Here is a 22,781-nt window from a genome sequence, read left to right as displayed (position 1 = left end):
TTTACCACCAAATTAACAACATGATTATCTCCACATGCTAAATACCATCATGTGTCCTCACATAATCACTGATAAATCATAAAGGATGAATACGCTTCATCTGAAATGTTCGGGACTAAAAGTGTTCTGTATTTAGAGATTTGGGTCACATTGCCAGGGCTCTACCTTGTTTAGATAGAGATGAATCCAACTCCCAGTTTTAACAAACAGTTTAATTAAAACAGCACTTACTTGCTGGTTGTTGTTATAGTCCAAAATATAAAACACAAAATAAACAAAAACTGATAGCAAAAATAACTTCGTAGTCAAAAGGGTCCAGTTCAGTGGTCAAATGCCAAGACTTCAATAAACAAAGTCCAGGGATCAAGAGTCTATACTGTAGTCAAAAGCCAGTCCAAAGGTTCAAGGTTCCAGGATTCCAAAGGTACAGGAGACAGGTCAGGATACTAAAAAATCCAACAGCCCTGGGGGAAAAACCAGCAGCATCCACCACCAAAATACAACAGATATTTTTCTCCCAAAGATCACTTCCAAGGCTCACTCCTTATATCCAGAAACACCCAGCTGCAACCTATCTCTTGTATACCTCCACCCTTAATTGTTTTCACCCATGAACTCTTACTTACACATTACAAAACCCTTTACAACTAATACTTACATTAACCCTTCCATCACGAAGCATCATCAGCTGCAGAACATATGACAATTCGTTTGTTTGTTTATTGGATTTTGGAATACTTGCATATACGTAATGAGATATCTTAGAGATGGGATTCAAGGCTAGTCATGAAATGCATTGATTTTTCATCTATACCTTATCCACACACCTTGGAGGTAATTTTCACACATAATCTTTTAAATACGTAATTCCATGCTTGAAACAACGTTTGCGTACATTGAACCATTGAAAAGGCATCATTCCTGCAACCATTGATGTGGGCAGCTTGGGATTTTGGCATATTTTTATTTTTGGAATTCCAGATAAGGGATATTCAAACTATATATTGTCTCCGTTGTCCTTTTTGGCAGCAGATTCAGGGGTTCCTTCTCAGCAAACCCTTGGCAGTTGATTTTTCAAAAGGGATGGGTGCTTTATGAGGCTGTACTGTTAGTTTTGAATTGTTTTAATTCTGTTGTTGCTTCCCACTGAATCTCAGTTTTGTATTATTTTCTATGTGTTTGTTGCACTTTGTGCTGCCTTGAGTCTGGGAAAAAAGGTGGGATATAAATAAAGGGAAGGAAGAATCTGTCTATCTACAGCAGTGGCTCTCAACCTTCCAAAGGCCATGACCCTTTAAGACAGTTCCTCATGTTGTGGTGACCTCCAACCATAACATTATTTTCGTTGGTAATGTACATATCTGATCTGCAGGATGTATTTTCATTTACTGGACCAAATTTGGCACAAATACCCAATACTCCCACATTTGAATACTGGTATGGTTGGGGGGTGGGGGGGATTGATTTTGTCATTTGTAGTTGTTGGATTTATGGTTAGCCTACAATCAAAGAGCTTTCTGAACTCCACCAACGATGGAATTGAACCAATCTTGGCACACAGAACTTCCATGGCTAACAGAAACACTATGAGGGTTTGGTGGGCATTGACCTTGAGTTTTGGAGCTGTAGTTCATCTTCATGCAGAGAGCACTGTGGACTCAAACAATGATGGATCTGGACCACACTTGGCACAAATACTCAATATGTCCAAATGTGAGTTTGATGAAAATAGACCTTGACATTTGGAAATTTCAGTTGCTGGAATTTATAGTTCAGCTACAATCAAAGAGCATTCTGAACCCCACCAATGATAGAATTGCACCAAAAACTCCCCACACAGGACCCCCATGACCAACAGAACATACTGTGTTTTCTGATGGTCTTTAGCAACCCTTCTGAAACCCCCTCACGACCACCCCAGGGGTCCTGACCTCAGGTTGAGAAACACTGATATATCCTTCCTTCCTTCCTTCCTTCCTTCCTTCCTTCCTTCCTTCCTTCCTTCCTTCCTTCCTTCCTTCCTGCCTTCCTTCCTTCCTTCCTGCCTTCCTTCCTGCCTTCCTTCCTGCCTTCCTTTCTCTCTTTTTCTGTCTGTCTGTGTCTGTCTCTACCCATCTGCCTATCCATCCAACCAGTAATATATGGTGTCTATTAATAGCTACTCTAATTCTATAATATATTAATAACAGATATATAAACCCATTTTCCTAGTTCCAACAGACCTCACTACCTCTGAGGATGCTTGCCATAGATGCAGGCAAAACGTCAGGAGAGAATGCCTCTAGAACATGGCCCTATAGACCGAAAAACCTACAACAACCCATATTAATAACTACTATACATTGACAGCTGACTTGAAGGCACTTATATACACATACCAAACATGCCACTAATTAAGCTGGAGCTCCATCTTCACCACTGAGTTCTTGAAGAGTTACTAAAACGGGTGCCATGTTGCTTCCAAGGTGTCCTCCTTGGTTTCTCCTTTCCTCACATGAAAGTGGCTGGTCAGATTTTTGAATTTCTGAAAGGAGAGTCCTTGGGCACCCTTCCAGGTGCCGGGAATCCGACCTGCCTTTGCTGTTGACGGTGCTCTTTTCACGCAACGGGGCTGCAGTGGTCCTTCAGGGATCCTTCAGTCTCTGTGCTAGAGAAGGACGTCCCCTTTGGGATGGAAGTCTGTAGGCATCCCACCATCCTTTTCGTGGCCTTCCACTTCGTTATTTGGTCTTCATACCATTGATGAGTAGACAGGGCCTACTGAAGGAGAAGCTTCCTCCCCTCCTTTCCATTTCTGTTAAATGGAATGGGTGGGAGCCTTTTTTATTCCCAGATGAGCTTGATAGCTCAAACTGGTGCATTCATTCTACAGGAATGGAAGGGATGTCACACCAATTTCTGGTTTCGTTTTTGGCTGAGATTTGACTGATCTGGGGGAAGGTTTGCAAGGTGTTTGGAGTCTTTGGGCCATTTGGAGTGTGATGAGGGTGAACGTTTTGCCTCAAAGAATTAGCAGCGGGCCATGCTTAGGCCACCTTGCATTCATGCATTTTTCCAAATGAAGCAGAGAGTGTTTGAGGATCGGGACATCCTTAGAGAGACCAAGGCGCTTGTTTACAGAGCTACTATCCTCCCAAACCTCCTATACATCTGTGAAATGTGGACTGCCTACAGACATCGCATGCAACTCCTGGAACGATTCCATCAGTGCTGCCTCCGAAAAATCCTGCAAATCTCTTGGGAAGACAGGCGGACAAATGTCAGCGTGCTGGAAGCAGCAAAGACCACCAGCACTGAAGCGATAGTCCTCCACCATCAACTCTGATGGACTGAAAACCATGATGTCCGAATGCCTGATTACCATCTCCCAAAGCAGTTACTCTACTCTGAACTCAAGAACGGGAAACGTAATGTTGGTGAACAGGCAAAGAGATTGAAAGGTGGGCTTAAAGCCACCTTGAGCCACCGTAAGGCTGAAAAAGGTGGACTACAAATGCCATAAATAAATAAAGCCAACTTTTAAAACTGTTGTGTGTAGACACCCTGGCCCTTGAGCACTATAGCTGGAGGTCAGCTGTGACCGGCAGTGCTGTGGAATTCAAAAAGGCATGAATGGAGAGTGAAAAGGAGAAATGTGCCAAGAGGAAAGTGCGTCAAGCCAACCCTGACCGGGACTGCCTAATAATAATAATAATAATAATAATAATAATAATAATAATAATTTATTTGTACCCCGCTACCATCTCCCCAAGGGACTCGGTGTGGCTTATATGAGGCCGAGCCCACAATACATCAGCAAAAACAACAACAACAGTAATACAAAACAATAAAATAAAACTCATAAAAAGAAAATAAGCAGTAAACATCAACAACAACACAACAATGTTTAAAAATCAATGGCTGGGCCAAATGTAATAGTTAAAATTTTAAAAATACTGCTGAGCATGACCAGGTGAAATATAACTAGGATAGAATTTTCGGAGAAGAATGGGGCGTGCAGACAATCCTAGATAGCTAATAAAGTGCATTTAGGGACATATTGCTGGGAGTTTCCTTATTCTGGGAAGGCACACTGGAACAACCAAGTTTTCAGGCTCCTCCTAAAGACTGCCAGAGTTGGGGCTTGCCTAATGTCCTTGGGGAGTGAGTTCCAGAGTCGAGGGGCCACCACCGAGAAGGCCCTCTCCCTTGTCCCCACCAATCGCGCCAGGCGATGGAGGTGGGAGCGCGAGCAGGGCCTCTCCAGATGATCGAAGAGATCGTGTGGGTTCGTACACAGAAATGCGGTCACGCAGGTAGGCGGGTCCCAAACCGTTTAGAGCTTTGTAGGTAAGCACCTGCACCTTGAATTGGGACCGGAAAATGAACGGCAGCCAATGGAGCTCCTTAAACAGGAGGGTTGACCGCTCCCTGTAAGGAGCCCCAGTTAACAACCTGACCGCTGCCCGTAGGACCAATTGAAATTTCTGGGCCGTTTTCAAGGGCAGCCCCACGTAGAGTGCGTTACAGTAGTCCAGTCTGGAGGTGACTAAGGCATGGACCACCCTGGCCAGATCCGCCTTCACGAGTCTTGGCGCACGAGCCTTAATTGTGCGCCAACCGGCCACCGCCGACTGATCCAGATAGTTGATGTTATCCAGGAGACCCTGGAGCTGAGAAGCGACCACCCGCTCCAACACCTTGCCCAAGAAAGGAAGGTTGGAGATTGGTCTATAGTTGTTCAAGACCGTGGAGTCAAGGGGGGTCTTTTTCAGGAGTGGTCTTGTTGGGGTTCAGCCTGAGTTTGAACCTGATTCTCTGTTTGTACCTCCTGATGCTAATGAAAATGTACTTCCTGATGCTAATGAGAATGTACTTCTTGATGTCAATGATCCTGAAATTAGTGACAATGCTCCTGAAATTAGTGAGGAAGCAAGTTCTGTAGATTTGGAAAATGAAAGTGCCAGTGTTCATGAGAATGTTTCAGAGGGAAGCCATGACCTTTCACTCCCTTCTGCACCTGGGAACCTTAATGAGAATAGAAGGGGCCAGATCTGGCAAGACAGGAGTGAATCACTCAGCTTGCGAAGGTCTTCCAGATTAAAAGAAATACAAACAACGGCCTCAAAGCAGGGAGGTGTATCACGAAACCAATTCCTCGGCTTTAAGTGCCTTCCGCCGGGCTGACTTTCTCAGTTCAGGCATCGTTTTAGATTGATGAAGACCTTGGCAGTTCTCCCGGTTTCCCTGGCCATCGTCTTGAAAGATTTCTAGGACACCAAGTACAGTTAGTGGATTGCTAACAGGTTCCAGTATTTTACAGTGTGGCTTTGGGTTTTGATCTTGTTCATGGACATTCATGTTTGCTGATTTTGCTGTGGGTTTTGACTGTGCATTTTTCCTTTATTTTGTAACCATTTTTCATCAATAAAAAAGGATTGTTTTTTCGCAGTCAAGTGTGGTGGATGGTTATCTTAGGGCCTCGTTTCCTGCTCTGGATTGCAACAGGTCTGACCACAGCCTGTTTTAACCCAGATGGGAAAATCCCTTCCATCTGGAAACCGATATGCACACTGCAGGAGAACATGCAGATCGAGAATAGGTCTCCAGCTACCTATGGACCCACCACAAAACACTACACTTGGAGGACCATCATCTTCATGCTATGAGGGATTGCCTAAGGAAGTAAGTTCAACCTGAGAACCATGACATTTGGAATATCAGCAAAGAACACCTTCCCTCTGGTGTGCTTTGACTTAGATGAAGGGTTAGAAGGCATGATCATCAAGTTTGCAGACGACACCAAATTGGGAGGGAGAGCCAATACTCCAGAGGACAGGAGCAGAATTCAAAACGATCTTGACAGATTAGAGATGATGGGCCAAAACTAACAAAATGAAGTTCAACAGGGACAAATGCAAGAGACTCCACTTTGGCAGGAAAAACGAAATGCAAAGATACAGAATGGGGGACGATGATGCCTGGCTCGAGAGGAGTACGTGTGAAAAAGATCTTGGAGTCCTCGTGGACAGGAAGTTAAACATGAGCCAACAATGTGATGTGGCGGCAAAAAAAGCCAATGGGATTTTGGCCTGCATCAATAGGAGCATAGTGTCTAGATCTAGGGAAGTAATGCTACCCTTCTATTCTGCTTTGGTAAGACCACACCTAGAATATTGTGTCCAATTCTGGGCACCACAATTCAACAGAAATATTGACAAGCTGGAATGTGTCCAGAGGAGGGCGACTAAAATGATCAAGGGTCTGGAGAACAAGCCCTATGAGGAATGGCTTAAGGAGCTGGGCATGTTTAGCCTGAAGAAGAGAAGGCTGAGAGGAGATATGATGGCCATGTATAAATATGTGAGAGGAAGCCACAGGGAGGAGGAGGGAGCAAGCTTGTTTTCTGCTTCCCTGGAGACTAGGACGCAATGGAACAATGGCTTCAAAGTACAAGAGAGGAGATTCCATCTGAACATGAGGAAGAACTTCCTGACTGTGAGAGCCGTTCAGCAGTGGAACTCTCTGCTCCGGAGTGTGGTGGAGGCTCCTTCTTTGGAAGCTTTTAAACAGAGGCTGGATGGCCATCTATCAGGGGTGATTTGAATGCAATATTCCTGCTTCTTGGCAGAATGGGGTTGGACTGGATGGCCCATGAGGTCTCTTCCAACTCTATGAGTGTATGATTCTATGGTTGTGGAGATGACGTTATGAAAGCCAACTATCTGTAAAATGACAACGAAACTCCCTTTGCTAAAAGTATTTTGCAGCCAAGCCCGACCTGTGTCCGTTTTGGTGGTGGGAAGCATTGTCTCCCAAGCGGAATCCATGTTTGTTTTCTCAGGGCCTCTCTTTCCAGAGCTCTTGTCCAAGTCACCCAGCCAGCATGTGTACAATTATTTTAAAATATTCCAATTTAAATGAAAATATAAAAGAGATATTTAGAATATTTATTCTATTAGCGAACGTGCTTACTGCATCACTTTTGGAGTGTCAGAAAAGCATTCTCCTACAGATGATGGATAGCAGCCCGTAATTATATGGGGAGAAAGGGGGGGAATTGCTGAGCAGGCCATATTTAACTGGGGAGAGGAAAGACCCGGCCTGGGCCAGCGAGGGTTAATTTTATTCTCTAAATAATATAAAAAGTGCTGAGTCTGTTCCTTTCGCACAAAGTAGAAAGTCCTCAAATGGACCCCGGAGAGTTTATAATATTCTACTGAATCAAGTAAAAATGTTAACCTTGCTTCATAAAACGATGGCTTGTTAAAGATGCGCAGTCCCTTTTCTTGTGAATAATTTAGAAAGGGAGTAAATCTCTTCTCATTCTGCTTTTCTTCCTTTCTTCCTTTCCTCCCGCGCCCCCTCCTCCTCCTTTCTCTGTGTCCGAGATGCGGCACAGCCCAGCTGTCTGCGGGTGAACTTCTAAAGGACGATGAAAGGCAGAAAGGCAAAAGTCTCCCTGCCGTATGCGCTCAGGAGCCAAGGGTGCGGGCTCCTTCAAAAGCCTCGTTGCGCCTAACGGGTAGCCGTGCTTTCCCTTATCATAGAATCATAGAATCCTAGAGTTGGAAGAGACCTCATGGGCCATCCAGTCCAACCCCATTCTGCCAAGAAGCAGGAATATTGCATTCAAATCACCCCAAACAGATGGCCACCCAGCCTCTGTTTAAAACCTTCTAAAGAAGGAGCCTCCACCACACTCTGGGGCAGTGAGTTCCACTGCTGAATGGCTCTCACAGTCAGGAAGTTCTTCCTCGTGTTCAGATGGAATCTCCTCTCTTGTAGTTTGAAGCCATTGTTCCATTGCGTCCTAGTCTCCAGGGAAGCAGAAAACAAGCTTGCTCCCTCCTCCCTGTGGCTTCCTCTCACATATTTATACATGGCTATCATGTCTCCTCTCAGCCTTCTCTTCTTCGGGCTAAACATGCCCAGCTCCTTAGGCCGCTCCTCATAGGGCTTGTTCTCCAGACCTTTGATCATTTGAGTTGCCCTCCTCTGGACACATTCCAGCTTGTCCATATCTTTCTTGAATTGCAGTGCCCAGAATTGGACACAATATTCCAGGTAACGTGGTCTAACCAAAGCGGAATAGAGAATGGGGAGCATTACTTCCCTAGATCTAGACACTAGGCTCCTCTTGATGCAGGCCAAAATCCCATTGGCTTTTTTTGCCGCCACATCACATTGTTGGCTCATGTTTAACTTCTTGTCCACGAGGACTCCAAGACCTTAGGACAGTGATGGGCAACCTTTTGAGCTTGGTGTGTCAAAATTTGCCAAAAGCCTGAGCATAACTTGGGTGGAGTGTCACTTTGAGAAAAAACCCATGATTTTGCAATATTTATAGTTTAAATAAGAAAAATGTATAATCCATGCTGAGTTATGTTTGAACAACGCTCAAACATGCAGATGTTAAATTTGTAGAGCCTTTTACAAATTTAAGGATGGAATTAAATTGGCTCTTATAAGCATTTCTTTGTATGTGGCCGCATGTGTCTGCGTGTCAAAGATAGCAATGCGTGTCAGTGCTGACACGCGTGTCATAGGTTCACCATCATGGCCTTAGGAGCTTCCAGAATGGGTCTCGGAGACTTCCTTGTCTTTGTCTGAAGCAGAAAGGTGCTTCTGGGATTCAGTAGCTTTTCCTCAAATGGCCTTTTTGAAGATGTACACTATTTCTTTCTTTATTTCGTATCAAAAGCATTGCATAAATTAGTATAAAACTGATAAAAAATAGAAGAAGCACAAGAGGCTAGATATCTTTGGACCAAAAACAGGCAACAGCGACTGCATTGTCTGTAACCTCCAACAATTCTTTGAATCATAGAGTTGGAAGAGACCTCATGGGCTATCCAGTCCAGTTGTAGTTTGGTTATTTATTTGTCGTGTCAGGGCAACCAGTCGATTATATTACATTTCTAACAGAACAAATCAAACAAACAGACAAAATACAGAATTTATGAGTTTGGTAATTGATTAAATGTCCTTTGACCAGTATCTGGCCACTTGGAGTGCTTCTGGTGTTGCTGCAAGGAGGTCCTCCATGGTGCATGTGGCAGGGCTCAGGTTGCATTGCAGCAGGTGGTCAGTGGTTTGCTCTTCTCCGCACTCGCATGTCGAGGATTTCACTTTGTGGTCCCATTTCTGAAGATTGGCTCTGCATCTCGTGGTGCCAGAGCGCAGTCTGTTCAGCGCCTTCCAAGTTGTCCAGTCCTCTGTGTGCCTGGGGGTAGTCTCTCATTTGGTATCAGCCATTGGTTGAGGTTCTGGGTTTGAGCCTGCCACTTTTGGACTCTCGCTTGCTGAGGTGTTCCAGCGAGTGTCTCTGTAGATCTTAGAAAACTATTTCTAGATTTAAGTCGTTGACGTGCTGGCTGATACCCAAACAAGGGATGAGCTGGAGATGTCTCTGCCTTGGTCCTTTCACTATTGGCTGCTACTTCCCGGCAGATGTCAGGTGGTGAGACACCAGTACTCTTTGGCAGATAAGGCCAAAGACCTTGCAAAACTACAAATCCTACAATTAGAGTAATAGTATGCTAGAGTTTGAAGAGACCTCATGGGCCATCCAGTCCAACCCCTGCCGAGAAGCAGGAAAAATGCATTCAAAGCACCACTGACAGATTACCATCCAGTCTCTGTTTAAAAGCCTCCAAAGAAGGAGCCTCCACCACACTTTGGGGCAGAGAGTTCCACTGCTGAACAGCTCTCACAGTCAGGAAGTTCTTAGGAGATTCCATCTGAACATTAGGAAGAACTTCCTGACTATGAGAACTGTTTAGTTGTGGAACTCTCATTTTGTATCTTTGCATTTCGTTCTTCCTGCCAAAGTGGAGTATCTTGCATTTGTCACTGTTGAACTTCATTTTGTTAGTTTTGGCCCATCTCTCTAATCTGTCTGTTTGTTTCTTTAAAAAAAAATATTAAAATATTCTCTTGCAAAATTAAAGCTTTATAATTGTGCGGTGGAGATGTCCCTGTTCTTGGGCTCTGCTGTTCACAGAGGTTCCTATTTGTGGTGAAGGCATGTTTCCAAAACATCGCTTGGCTGATGTCCCTTCTGCCCATTTCCCTGCTTCCTACCGAGGCAGTTCAAACGATTTCCACTGAACTTTCCAAAGTCAGCATTTCAGCCCCTTTCCCTTTATTCCTCTCCTTTCTCTCTCAACCCTTCTCTTTACAAGTCTCCCATTAAAAGAAAACCTATTATTATATAGAATTCATTGTGGGCTCTCTCCCACATCTGTAAGTACTTCTTCCCGACCATTTCTGCCCGGCTTCTCCAAATTGGTAAGATCAACCTTTGCTTATCTCATAAACTGTAATTTTGTTCCTAGCGGAGGTTTTTTATGAGAAAGGACATTCACAGATTTTGGGGGGTTGGAAGCAACCCGTACGGCATTAAAAGCAACCATCTTTCTCCTTGCTTTGTGCTTTTCAAGTACGAGGCCTTTTCTGCCTCATTATTTAATCTCTTCTTAGGCGATCCCTCGTTGTCTGAGTAAGATAGTCTTCCAAAATCAGTGTACTGATGGGTCCGTAGGTAACTGTGGAGCCCTGTTCTTGATCTGCATGTTCTCCTGCAGTGAGGGCATCGGTTTCCAGGTGGAAGGCGGTCATGGTCGGGATTGGCCTGACGCGCCTTCCTCTTGGCACTGTACCACCCTTTTTTTCTTGGCCAGATGTTTTCACAGGGCCATGTATAAATATGTGAGAGGAAGTCCTAGGTAGGAGGGAGCAAGCTTGTTTTCTGCTTCCCTGGAGACTAGGACACAATGGAACAATGGCTTCAAACTACAAGAAAGGAGATTCCACCTGAACATGAGGAAGAACTTCCTGACTGTGAGAGCTGTTCAGCAGTGGAACTCTCTGCCCCGGAGTGTGGTGGAGGCTCCTTCTATGGAGGCTTTGAAACAGAGGCTGGATGGCCATCTGTCAGGGGTGATTTGAATGTGATTTTCCTGCTTCTTGGCAGAATGGGGTTGGACTGGATGGCCCACCAGGTCTCTTCCAAATCTAGGATACTATGATTCTAATTGTAGGATTTGTAGTTTTGCAAGGTCTTTACCTTCTCTTCCAAAGGTGCTGGCGTCTGTGCAATTTCCTTGCAACAGCTGAGGAGATTATTATTATTGTTATAATTGTTGTTGTTTTGTTGTTGTTGTTAATATTATTATTCTGGTGTGAGGGAATTGGCCATCTGCAAAGACGTCGCCCAGGGGACACCCAGATGTGCTACCATCCTGTAGGAGGCTTCTTTCATGTCCTCACATGGGAAGCTGGGACTGACAGATGGGAGCTCACCCTGTCTTATGGAATCGAACCTCTGACTTTCAGGTCAGCAGTTCAGCTGACAGAAGGAAAAACTTTCTGACTGTGAGAGCTTTTCAGCAGTTGAACTCTCTGCCCCAAAGTGTGGTAGAAACTCCTTCTATGGAGACTTTTAAACAGAGGCTGGATGGCCATCTGTCAGGGGTGCTTTGAATGTGATTTTCCTGCTTCTTGGCAGAATGGAGTTGGACTGGATGGCCCACCAGGTCTCTTCCAAATCTATGATTCTGTGATTCTATGATTCTGTGATGTAATCATAAAGGTTGAGCATATCTTCCCTAAACTGACCGGGGCCAGAACTATTTTGGATATTGGTATTTATTTGTGTGTGTACACTGAACCATCAGAAAGTGTCACTATGTCATGTCACCATTTATGTGGATAAGTTCAGATTTTGAAGTGTTTCAGAATTGCAGAGAACTGATGTTTTCGTTTGCTAGGAAAGTGTGTCCATTTTAAATCATAGAATCATAGAATCAAAGCGTTGGAAGAGACCTCATGGGCCATCTAGTCCAACCCCATTCTGCCAAGAAGCACGAACATTGCATTCAAATCACCCCTGACAGATGGCCACCCAGCTTCTGTTTAAAAGCTTCCAAAGAAGGAGCCTCCACCACGCTCCGGGGCAGAGAGTTCCACTGCTGAACGGCTCTCACAGTCAGGAAGTTTTTCCTAATGTTCAGATGGAATCTCCTCTCTTGTAGTTTGAAGCCATTGCTCCATTGTGTCCTAGTCTCCAGGGAAGCAGAAAACAAGCTTGCTTCCTCCTCCCTGTGGCTTCCTCTCACGTATTTATACATGGCTATCATATCTCCTCTCAGCCTTCTCTTCTTCAGGCTAAACATGCCCAGCTCCTTAAGCCACTCCTCATAGGGCTTGTTCTCCAGACCCTTGATCATTTTAGTCACCCTCCTAACTATATATTTGCTGCTCGTTACTTGAAATCTCTTCCTAGAAGTTACTTCCTTCCGCACCCAAAAGAACTAAGCTGAGAGACGGCTCCTCTTTGGGCTGCTTTCTTTTTCCAGTCTGAATCTGACCATTTCCCACTGGACCCCTATTAATCTACAACTGCAATTGAGGATCAGGAGCAACAACCCAAAAGAGTGACCATCTTCGAAGTGGAAGTTTTTAGTTCCCTCGCCATCCTCCCTGCCTCTTTGACTCCAAGAGATAGCTCTTATTTAGCCTCCGCCGCCATAATAGCGTAACGAGGGACCCGCTGTTCCTTTAATATCACTGCTGCGTCTTTAGTGACTTTCAACCACTTACGCTGTTCCTTATCAGTACAAACAGGAGCCCTTTAATAGCTTGGGCAAGTTTTGATTAAAAAAGGAGAAAGAAGAAGAAAGGGAGGGAATATATTGCCCCTCTGATGGTAGCCTGTGATTATCCTCCTCCCTCGCAGCAACCTCTGAGACCCCAATGGGCTTCTGACAGCAATTCTCACGAGAGAGACAGTCCTCTTGTGCTGTTAAGGCACAGCCGGCAGACAAAGGATGGTCCTAGTGGTGGAGAAATCAAGTTCAGAAGTTGGCATGGAGGACACCAACACACCTACTGAGCCATTCATGGAGACAGGAAGCCTTTGACTCCAGTGGCATCACAGACTTACTTACTTACTTACTTACTTACTTACTTACTTAGGCGATCCCTCGTTGGACGAGTAAGATGGTCTTCCTTAATGACTATTTTTGTGGGTTTGTAGGTGGCTGTGGAGCCCTATTCTTGACCCGCATCTTCTCCCACAGTGAAGGCATTGGTTTCCAGGTGGAAGGCGGTCCCGGTTGGGGTTGGCTTGACGCGCCTTCCTCCTGGCACGTTTCTCTCTTTCACCATCCACTCGTGCCTCCTCGAATTCTGCAGCACTGCTGGTCACCACTGACCTCTAGCTGGAGTGGTCAAGGGTCATCACAGAATCCCTATCATGGAACCACAGAGTTGGAAGAGACCCAAAGGTCATCTAGTCCAACCCCCTTGTGCTGGACAGGAAGACACGATCAGAGCACCCAGACTGCTGGTGGGAAGGCACGGTGATGATCCAAGCTTGAGATGACCTGTTCTAAGGGCATCAGATCCCATCTGATCTTGGAAGCAAAGCAGTGCCATTGGGGATGACAGACCACCAATGAAGACCGAGTCATGGAGGTGCTTTTTTTCCCATCATGTTAGAAGCAACTTGAGAAACTACAAGTTATTTCTGGTGTGAGAGAATTGGTCATCTGCAAAGATGTTGCCCAGGGGACGTCCAGATGTGTTAATAACTGGAGCGGCGTACAGGGAGCACATAACTCCCATATTACGCCAGTTCCCAGTTTGCTACTGAGTACAATTCAAAGTGCTGGCTTTGGCCTATAAAGCCCTAAATGGCCCCAGCCCAATTTACCTGTCCGAACGCATCTCCCTGAACCACCACGAAGATTAAGATCTTCTGGGGTGGCCCTGCTCTTGGTCCCGCCACTATCACAGGTGTGTTTAGCGGGGATGAGAGACAGGACCTTCTCAGAGATTGCCCCTTGGCTATGGAACTCCCTTCCTAATGATATAAGGTCATCTCCCTCTCTCTTGTCCTTTAGAAGGATGATAAAAGTGTGGTTGTGGGACCGAGCCTTTGGGATTGTGCAATGAGGCAGCGATAGGAACGCTTAGTATGCCAACCAAATTCGATATGGTTGTTGAGACAGTTTTAACTAGAGGATTTTAACGTCAAGATAAGTGGTTTTAATGCTGTTGTATAGATATGGTTTAGTAGGTTTCAGCATTGAATGTTTGCCGTTTATATGTTGTTCTCCACCCTGAGTCCCCTTTGGGGTGAGAAGGGCGGAATATAAATGCTTAAAATAAATAAATACAGTCCTGTGGTAGGCTTTACTGACCTTCATGTCAGCAGTTCAGCCAGCACAAGGAAGAACTTTCTGACTGTGAGAGCTGTTCAGCAGTGGAACTCTCTGTCCCGGAGTGTGGTGGAGGCTCCTTCTATGGAGGCTTTTAAACAGAGGCTGGATGGTCATCTGTGGGGGGTGCTTTGAACACAATTTTCCTGCTTCTTGGCAGAATGGGGTTGGACTGGATGATGGCCCACCAGGTCTCTTCCAACTCTGATTCTATTATTCTAAGGCAGTGTGTCTCAACCTTTCTAATGCCGTGACCCCTTAATACAGTATCGCATGTTGTGGTGACCTCCAACCATGATGTCATTTTGTTGCTACTTCATAACTGTAATTTTGCTACTGTTACGAATTGCAATGCAAACATCTGATATGCAGGTTTCTTTTCATTCACTAGACCAAATTTGGCACAAATACCCGAAACGCCCAAATTTGAATACTGGTGGGGTTGGGGGGAGGGGGGGTTTGATTGTGTCATTTGGGAGTTGTGGTTGCTGGGATTTATAGTTAAGCTTCAATCAAAGAGCATTCTGAACTCCACCAATGATGATGGAATTGAACAAAACTTGGCACACAGAACTCCCATGACCAATAGAAAATACTGGAACGGTTTGGTGGGCACTGACCTTGACTCTTGGAGTTGTAGTTCACCTACATCCAGAGCACTGTGGACTCAAACCATGATGGATCTGGACCAAACTTGGCACTTATACTCATTATGACCACACGTGAACGCTTGGGGAAAATAGATTTTGATGTTTGGGAGTTGTAGTGGCTGGGATTTATAGTTCACCTGCAATCAAAGAGCATTTTGAACCCCACCAACTTTAGAATGGGGCCAAACTTCCCACACAGAACCCTCATGATCAACAGAAAAGACTGTGGTTTCTGATAGTCTTTGGCGACCCCTCTGGCACCCCCTCGCAACCCCCCCAGGGGTCCCGACCCCCAGGTTGAGAAACGCTGTTGTAAGGGCTTCACCCATTGTGCCACTGCAGCTCCCTATGGAGGTGTTAATTTTAGAGGAAGAAATGGGCAAATCTACCTTGCCTAGTATGCCATTTGGCATTCACGGAGTCCCCATAAGTGGACAAGTGGCTTGAAGGCATATACTGAGATTGATCATTGAAGCTAAGCAGGCCCTAGTGAGCACTTTGATGATAGAGACCACCAACAAATGCCAGCTCTATTTCAAAGGAAGGAACTGTCAAAGCATACTTCCTAACTCCAACAGACCTCACTACCTCTGAGGATGCTTGCCATAGATGCAGGCGATACGTCAGGAGAAAATGCCTCTAGAACAGTGTTTCTCAACCTGGGGGTCAGGACCCCTGAGGGGGTCGCAAAGGGGTGTCATAGGGGTCGCCAAAGACCATCAGAAAACACAGTATTTTCTGTTGATCATGGGGGTTCTGTGCGGGAAGTTTGGCCCAATTCTATAGTTGGTGAGGTTCAGAACGCTTCTTGATTGTAGGTGAACTATAAATCCCAGTATCTACAACTCCCAAATGTCAAAGTCTATTTTCCCCAAACCCCATCAGTGTTCACATTTCGCCATATTGAGTATCCGTGCCAAGTTTGGTCCAGATCCATCACTGTTTGAGCCCACAGTGATCTCTGGATGTAGGCGAACTACAACTCCCAAACTCAAGGTCATTGCCCACCAAACCCTTCCAGTATTTTCTGTTGATTATGGGTGTCCTGTGTGCCAACTTTGGTTCAATTCCATTGTTGGTGGGGCTCAGAATACTTTTTGTTTACATGTTAACTATAAATACCAGCAACTACAACTCCCAAATGACTAAATCAGTCCCCCCGCCAACCCCACCAGTATTTAAATTTTGGCATACCGGGTATTTGTACCAAATTTGCTCCAGTGAATGAAAATACATCCTGCAGATCATTATTTACATGGCGATTCATAATGTTAGGGTTATGGTTGGGGGTCACCACAACATGAGGAACTGTATTAAGGGGTCGCGGCATTAGGAAGGTTAAGAAACACTGCTCTAGAACATGGCCATATAGCCCGAAAAAACCCACAAGAACCTAGTGATTCCAGCCATGAAAGCCTTCGACAATTCATACTCTGAGTGTTCTTTGCTTACGTAAATCCTAAATGTGAAGGACCTGAATACCCTAAAGGCAGTAGATCCTGTCTGATCTTGGAAGGTAAGCAGAGTAAGTCTTGGAGAGGAGAAGGTCAACAAATGCTAGATGCTGTGGACTCCATTTCAGAGAAGGGAAGCACCTCTGGGTATTCTTTGTCTCAGAAAAACCTGTCAAATTAATAGTTGACCAAAGGCGTGAAGGCACAGACACACACATGCACCCGAGACATGCTGGCTTGCTAGAACCAAGGTTTCCTAAACCCATGCATAGGGTTTTGTTCTCCTTTTCTCCCAAATCTGCCAGAGATGCAAGAGTCCTAAATATAGAACTGAGAAATAGTTGCATTACTGAAGAGAAGCCCCCAAAGTGTGTGGGTGGGTGTGTGGAACGGGCACCAAGCCATAAATGCATGGCCCGGTGCCCATTCCGCACACCCACCCACGCACTTTGGGGGCTTTTCTCCAACGCCACGTCTCACGTTTTGGCTTTGTCAGGGCCTGAGATTTGGCTGGCGGCAGGAATCGCTTTCCTTCCCGGGTTTCACCGTCAAGAGTTGCAAAGCAAATAACGCCAGGAAAAGCCGCTGCGGATCGATAGCTGTAAGCCGACGCTTGGGCAGGCAGCCCTCAGGTCTCTTCCTCAGGAAAAAGAATAGAACGAGGACACCGTGCCCTATAAATATATGGACGAATCAGCAGAAAGGGGCAGGTGGTGGGGCTGGCTCCAAGAAGGAGTGAATGGTAAAGAACATTAAAGGCTCCTTGGAAAGTATGTCAGATATTAAGGAGATAGGGACTGGTTGAACACACCTTCTCTGGAATTCTTACTGCCAAAATATTCCGAAATTTCAAATTATTCACTTGAGTGACCGAGAGAGGAATACATTTATTTTCTGATGGATATATGAAACATACTAGCTGTACCCGCCATGCGTTGCTGTGGCCAACCTTCCCTCCCTCATTCTCTCCTTCTTTCCCTCCTTCCTTCGCTCCCTCTTTCCTTCCTTCCCTTTTCCTCTTTCCTTCTCTCTTTCCTTCTCTACCGTTTTCCTTCCTTCGCTTTTTGCTTCCATCCTTCTTTCTTTCCTTCTCTCCTTCTTTCCCTCCTTCCTTCCTTCACTCCCTCTTTCCTTCCTTCCCTTCTCTTCTTTCCTTCTCTCCTTCCTTCTCTACCGTTTTCCTTCCTTCCTTTGCTTTTTACTTCCATCCTTCCTTCTCTCTTTCCTTCTTTCTTTCTCTCCTTCTTTCCCTCCTTCCTTCGCTCACTCTTTCCTTTCTTCCCTTTTCTTCTTTTCTTCTCTCCTTCCTTCTCTACCCTTTTCCTTCCTTCCCCCTTTTCTTTTCCTTCCTTTTTCTCTCCTTTCTTCCTTCTCTACCTCTTTCCTTCCATCCTTCACTTTTTGCTTCCATCCTTCCTTCTCTCTTTCCTTCTTTCTCTCCTTTTTCCTTCCTTCCTTCTCTCCCTCTTTCCTTCCTTCTCTTCTCTTCTTTCCTTCTCTCCTTCCTTCCTTCCTTCCTTCCTTCCTTCCTTCCTTCCTTCCTTCCTTCCTTCCTTCCTTCTCTACCTCTTTCATTCCTTCCCCCTTTTTTTCTTTTCCATCCTCTTTCTCTCCTTTCTTCCTTCTCTACCTCTTTCCTTCCTTCCTTCGCTTTTTGCTTCCATCCTTCCTTCTTTCTTTCCTTCTTTCTGTCCTTCCTTCACTCCCTTTTTCCTTCCTTCCCTTTTTTTCTTTCCTTCTCTCCTACCTTCTCTACCTCTTTCCTTCCTCTCTCCCTTTTTCTTTTCCTTCTTCTTTCTTCTCCTTCTCTGCCTCTTTCCTTCCTTCCTTCACTTTTTGCTTCCATGCTTCTTTCTCTCTTTCCTTCTTTCCGTCCCTTCCTCTTTCTCTCCTTCTTTCCCTCCTTCCTTCATTCGCTCTTTCCTTCCTTCCCTTCTTTTTCTTTCCTTCTCTCCTTCCTTCTCTACCTTTCCTCCCTCTCTCCCCTTTTCTTTTCCTTCTTCTTTCTCTCCTTCTCTACCTCATTCCTTCCTTCACTCTTTGCTTCCATGCTTCTTTTTCTCTTTCCTTCTTTCTTTCCCTTCCTCCCTCCTTCTCCTTCTCCTTCTCTCTCTCTCTCTCTCTCTTTCTTTCTTTCTCCCCTTCCTTTTTTCTGTATTGTCATTTAGCTTTTCGTCATTTAGCTTTTGGGGCTTTTTAAGTGCTTTCTGCTCTCTGGGGGGGGGGGGGGGTTGTATGAGTGATGGTCACTTGTTGGTCTGTTAGGGGTATCATGTCCAAATTTGGTGTCAATTCATCCAGTGGTTTTTGAGTGATGCTAATCCCATAAACAAACGTTACGTTTTTTATTTATATAGAAGATATGAGTTTAGACTTGAGTCCCATTTCTTTTCTATCTCATTGTGTATGGATTTGTAAAGACAGGTATTCCCAAATCTGGAAAGAATTGACTTCCAAAGCACTTTTTGTCCCAAGCATTTCAAATAAGAGAAACTCAGCCAATATAACGTTTGTTATTGACTCCTGTTTTTAATCATACGACGGAGTTTTATAATTCCAGACTGATATGGCTGTATCTTTGAGTTGTGTCTTCCATAATGTTGCTCGTTGTTATTAAATCCGCTTGAGATTTTATGGCATCCTTCTGGAGTCCCGGTTCCTCTTGAAAACAGTACTCTCAGTTGCGATCTTCAACACCAACGCATCTGCATATGTATTGGTGTGATTAACAAAGAAAACTTAAATAAATCAGCAAAATGTTTTGGCTTCTTCCTCGAGTTGTGGAAAACAAAAGCGAGCTGCATCCAAAGTGTCAGATTAGAGGGCTGTATTGTCAACCCTTTTAAGTGGATGATGGTGATTATCCTCTTGGTTGAAACCACAAGGTGTTAAGTCTGTAGAAATCCTCTCTCGAGTCCAGGTCCTTGGAAGACACAGCACTATGGCTCTCAATGCAGGCACATCAGAGAATATGGAGCCTTTTGAGTTTTAAAAGGCACTGTGAATCCCAGGTGTTGGGGACTGCATTTCAGAGAAAGGAATCCAAGGATTCTCGACCTAGGAAAACCCTCTGAGACTTACAGACAGACAGACAGTCTTTCATTGCATTTGAGAGATTCAGATTCTTGGAATCTGCATTCCACGGCTGTGGACAGCCACCTAAAATGTGTCTATGTATTGCCAACCAGTTTCCACAGGATAGATTGAAGCGTGAGCTTTCGTCTCCTGCACACTTTCTGTTTTGTTGCGGGAAGATCTGGCTGTTACTTACCTTTCTCTGGTGCATATTTCAGAGGACACGATGTCCTGTGCAAGATCTGATACCATGCAAAAGAGGTAACTGAGTTGTGAGGTTGTCATCACTAACTCATCCTCAACACCTCAATCGCCTCTGAATTTGGAAGCCGAGCAGAGTCGGGCCTCCACCGAGGAGTGACATGAAGCATGCCGCGAGGGTTGGCCCAGCTGAGCAGCAGGCAGGACTCCCCTCTGCGGCCCCACGGCATAGGCCCAGGGCTCATGTTTGAAGTTGTAGGAGGATAGATTTCCATTGAACATTAGAAGGCAGTGGCTGATAGTGGGATTTGTTCATCAGTGGAGCTAACGGGATGGAGAAGTGAGGGGTCTCCTCTGGACATCTCCTTGATGGGGATGCTTTCACTGGAGATCCTGAACTGGGCAGGGAATTGAACTTGATAGACTTTAGAGCAGTGGTTCTCAACCTGGGGTCCCCAGATGTTTTTGGCCTTCAACTCCCAGAAAACCTAACAGCTGGCAAACTGGCTGGGATTTCTGGGAGTTGTAGGCCAAAAACATCTGGGGACCCCAGGTTGAGAACCACTGCTTTAGAGGATCCTTGGAACTCTATGATTCTATGACTCTCAAGGAGTCCTGCCTGAATCCATCAAATGCCAGAGTTGGACTGGATGGATCAGTAGCCTTGCTCAATATAAAGCCTAAGTTGTGATTATTTATTTATTTATTTCCGGTATTTCTATCCCGTTCCTTCTCATCCCCCGAAGGGGGACTCAGGACGGCTTACATTTGGCAGCAGTTTGATGCCACTACATATAACAAAGCAATATAATAACAATTAAAACAATAAGTAAAACATTTATTAAAAAAGTAAAAAACAGAATTAATAGCCGCATCATCATTCCTGTCAATTCCATATCCAATTCCATGTCCAAAGTGCTATCTATGTCTGTTGTCCAAAAGCCTGGTCCCAGAACCATGACTTCAATTTCTTCCTAAATGACGAGAGGGACGGAGCCGATCTTACCTCGGTTGGAAGCAAGTTCCACAGGTGGGGGGCCACAGCCGAGAAAGCCCAGACTCTCGTCCCCACCAGACGTATTTGTGACACTGGCGGAGTGAGAGCAGGGCCTCCCCGGATGATCTAAAACTGCGAGGCAGGATGTAGAGGGAGATGTGTTCGGACAAGTAAGCTGGACCAGAACCACAGTGATGCACACCTGTCAAAACAAAATCCAGTGTGCAAACCAACTTTTTCCTAAGCCTTTAGCTTCGCTCCTCTTGTCCAAAGCTAGTATACCTGAATTCATGTCCCCTGTTCTTTGAACTCCAAAAAGCCACTTTACATGCACCACTGAACAGAAGAGGACCAACGAATTTAGCCCCTTTTTAATTACTGCAAAACTAGCATGAGTGGGAGACGTCCTTTGGTGGTCTACCTGCCAAGGGTTGCTCATAGAATCATAGGTAAAGTAAAGGTAAAGGTTTTCCCCTGACATGAAGTTCAGTCATGTCCGACTCTGGGGTGTGGTGCTCATCTCCATTTCTAAGCCGAAGAGCCGGCATTGTCCGTAGACATCTCCAAGGTCATGTGGCCGGCATGACTGCACGGAGCAGTCCCTTATAGAGTCATAGAATCATAAAGTTGGAAGAGACCTCAAGGGCCATCCAGTCCAACCCCCTTCTGCCAAAAAGGAGGAAAATTGCATTCAAAGCACCCCTGACAGATGGCCACCCAGCCTCTGTTTAAAAGCTTCCATAGAAGGAGCCTCCACCATACTCTGGGGCAGAGAGTTCCACTGCTAAACAGATTTAACAGTCAGGAAGTTCTTCCTAATGTTCAGATGGAATCTCCTTTCTTGCAGTTTCAAGCCATTGTTCCATTGTGTCCTAGTCTCCAGGACAGCAGGGAACAAGCATGCTCCCTCCTCCCTATGACTTCCCCTCACATATTTATACATGGCTATCGTGTCTCTTCTCAGCCTTCTCTTTTTCAGGCTAAACATGCCCAGCTTTTTAGAGTTGGGAGAGAGCCCAAGGGCCATCCCGTCCAACAACCCCGTCCCCCAATCCTCTGAGCTTTAATCATCTCCCATCATCAGTATTTAGAGAATGACTGGAATAGCTGGTGTCTTTGTTGTTGTTGTTGTTGTTGTGCACCTTCAAGTCATTTCAGACTTACAGTTTCCTTATAGCAAACCTATCACAGGGTTTTGTTGGGCTGAGGTTCTGTGTGGCTCCCCCACATCACCCAGTGGGTTCACATGGATGGTCTCCAGGGCCATGGCCCAACATCCAAGCCGCTCCCCTGTGCTGGCTCTTGGTGTCTTACACAACCAGCAGTTCGTCTGCAGAAATAGTTGGAGATTTTTGCCTCGTGAGGAATTGGCTCCATTCAGTTCTGGCTTCCAAAGTTGTGCATATGATATAATTGCACAAGAGTGTACATGCAGATTGCACGTGAATGCGCATTGCACGTGGATGCAACATTCACAATTAGTTGCACGTACGGCTGCATATTTGATATTAGAAAACCTGGGAAAGTGATGAAAGTAAGGGAAGGGCCTCTCTGAAAATGGTAGAGCTTGGACAGACTGATATAGAGAGATACAGTTCTTCATGTTGCCAGGGCTTGTACCACATCAATGCAAATATAGAGTGTTTTACTCCCACACTGGAATCCGACAAATGAGTTCAGAAGCATACAGGTTGCCAGTGCAAATCATATAGGGTCCTGTTTACAATCTACACCAGGCATGGGCAAACTTTGGCCCTCCAGGTGTTTTGGACTCCAACTCCCACAATTCCTAACAGCCAGTAGGCTGTTAGGAATTGTGGGAGTTGGAGTCCAAAACACCTGGAGGGCCAAAGTTTGCCCATGCCTGGTCTACAACTGCTGTTCAGTAACAAACTGGTAAATTAAACAAGCAGGAGGAAGGAAACTCATTTTCTTTCCTCCTTTCTCTGTGTAACTGGGGTTTAAAAGAATCTCCCAGGCCCTTGATCTGCCAGATCAAATGTGTCTGTTATCATTCTACCAAAGGACGTGAGATGCCAGGACCGTGGTGCCTTCCAGGTTGCGAGAGTTCTGCAAATTGCTCCCATCTGCGGCCAAGTCTTCCTTCCTTTCTTTTCTTAAGCCATCAAAAAAGTCTTATTTACTGGCTGCCAACTCCGAAAAGCTGCCTCTCCAACTCCAGGCAATTGCATCCCAA

The 22,781-nt window shown here is 45.3% G+C and overlaps 1 protein-coding gene across 1 annotated transcript in view; it reads left to right on the top strand.

Moving 5' to 3' along the window:
- ZC3H3 (zinc finger CCCH-type containing 3) overlaps window positions 1-22,781 on the top strand; it is a 225,226-nt gene that overhangs the window by 143,264 nt on the left and 59,181 nt on the right. The window lies entirely within an intron of this gene.

The sequence above is a fragment of the Anolis sagrei genome, chromosome 4 (genome assembly GCF_037176765.1).
Source record: "Anolis sagrei isolate rAnoSag1 chromosome 4, rAnoSag1.mat, whole genome shotgun sequence".
In the NCBI taxonomy this organism is placed as follows: Eukaryota; Metazoa; Chordata; class Lepidosauria; order Squamata; family Dactyloidae; genus Anolis; species Anolis sagrei.
Note: the sequence above shows the minus strand (reverse complement) of the source record. Positions and strands in the feature narration are given on the sequence as shown.